The following is a 2,162-nucleotide window of genomic DNA, read 5'->3' as shown; positions in this document are numbered from 1 at the left end:
TTTGGGGCTTATATTACCGGTTCACAGGACTAGAGCCCCCGATAACTAAGTGGCAACGAGACTTCCTAGACGCCGGCGCTGCTGAGAGTTCCGCCAGCCGCCCCCATCCCATAAGCACCCTAGCACACCCCACAGCGGGACCGCGGCCACGGACTCCTCCGCGCCCAGTGGCCGACGGATGGGCGCGCAGGCACTGGCTGGACTTGGACGTGTAGGTATATACGCGCTAAGCGGGTGCGGCATAGGGTGGTCCTTATTTTCGAAAATCGTATTTGGATACCTTGCGCCCCTTCAATCGGTGCCGTTTAACGAAAAAACCTGTCTGTCAAAATTTCAGATCCCTACTTTATTATTTACTGGTAGCTCAACGCTCGTTCGTTCGTCAATGTTCGCTCAATGTCCGTTTCGTTGATCAACGTTCGTTCCCTCTTCCTCAGGTGTAACGGTTGTCTGCGTCGCAAACTTCTGGGTACATGGTGTCCCCCAGTTATGAACTCCTTGGCTCCAAGTTCCCAGTAGCGGCGGAACACCTTCAATTAGGGGGGGGGGGGGCACTGCCGACTTTTGGTCCCATTCTTTCCATGCAACGCCCATAGGGCTATACTAAAATGGCAAAATTAAGGGGGGCACGGTGCTCCGGTGCCCCCTCCCGTTCCACCACCTATGCAAGCTCCCATCCCGCGGCCAATCTCTCGCCTACTTCCTCCACCGCCACCAAATCCTCTAGGAAACGGTCCGGGAAGCGGCCAACCGGACGTTAGAGAAGGTACTAGAGTAGAGGAGTTCTGGGCCAGGGCCAGGAATCCCACCCAGCACAAAGGGAGAGCGGTCAAGAAGGTGGAAACTCTCTTCGACGAGTGGAAACGCCTGAAAAAGAACAAGAACAGGACTTCCGCCACCCAAACAAGCAACGAGGACGTATTCAAGAAACAACTGGAAAATATCTTTGATATCGCCCACGGTGACGCAATGTCCTTGATACCTAACCATCCCGGAAGATCGCGCCTTCCTTCTCGCCCAACGTGAGCCAGGGAGACGGGATAGAATGACAGAGGCAGACATGGCGCTCCATTCCCAAGAAAAGAAGAAGAGGAGGAGGGATGACGCCGAAGAGAGGAGGAGGAGCAAGGCGTCGCGTCGGAGGAGGCGCGGGCGGCAGCCGACCAAGTGGAGCTGGAAAGCATAACCTCGAGTAGCTCCGAATCGTCCCCACTTCGCGGAGCCGTGAGACCTGGCCCCAGCATGGGTACAGCCACTCTGTCATCCCGAAAGCGTGGTCGAACCACGGCCATCACGCCGCAACTTTCCGCTAACGTCTAACGTGTGTGTGTGTGGGGGGGGGGGGGGTCGGTTGGACCCCTCTGCCTTTTGGCTCCAGATCGCGCTAGAGCTTTGCGAAAAAACGAGCGTGTTGCCCGTGACGAGAGGAAACCGATGATATCCAATTTAAGGTCCTAGGTCATTGGTTGACCTTCCAGGTCAGGTCAATGACCCAGTGGTCAGAAAAATCGGGACCTGCAAGAGCTTCGTACAGTGAAGCTGTATTGTTTTTGGGGGTGCTGATCACGAATTTCATGCTAGTTTTGATCACATATGATGTCCTCGTGCATTTAGACCAGGTCGGGTCAGGTCAGGTCAGGTCAGCCATTAGGCGTCCTGCCGGCTACCCATAGTAGGTCTGAACTACCACTGGTGGCGTCGTAACACATAACAAAGGCACCAAAACTACTTCGTAAATGTTCAAATGGATGCTAAATTCGAAATCAGCCCGAAAAACTGCCCTAGAAACATGTATACCTCGGAAAAGTGACACGAGGTCATCATAGGTCAATGACCTGACCTGACCTGACCTTCAGGTGACCTTGACACCCACCGTAATGCATGGGGCGAACATCATTTCACATGTTTGGACGTTTATAATCGCAAAAATATTAGAAACACGCGGATAATGAGAGCTGACATACGCTGAATCGCGACTCCGGCCAAACATGGTCTCGAGAAATAGGTCACAGGTCAAAGGTCATTTGGGTCAGGGTCATGAAATTTTCATAGTATGTATAAAATTGATCATCTCGAGGATACTGAAAGTCTCGTCGCGATCGGCCGCTTTTTACGTGAGTTATTCGCGAAAACTCATGGGGGTCCATCCCACCCCTACACAT

The sequence above is a fragment of the Amphibalanus amphitrite genome, unplaced genomic scaffold, assembly GCF_019059575.1.
Source record: "Amphibalanus amphitrite isolate SeventyFive unplaced genomic scaffold, NRLGWU_Aamphi_draft 000017F_arrow, whole genome shotgun sequence".
In the NCBI taxonomy this organism is placed as follows: Eukaryota; Metazoa; Arthropoda; class Thecostraca; order Balanomorpha; family Balanidae; genus Amphibalanus; species Amphibalanus amphitrite.
This window is presented reverse-complemented; position numbering follows the sequence as displayed.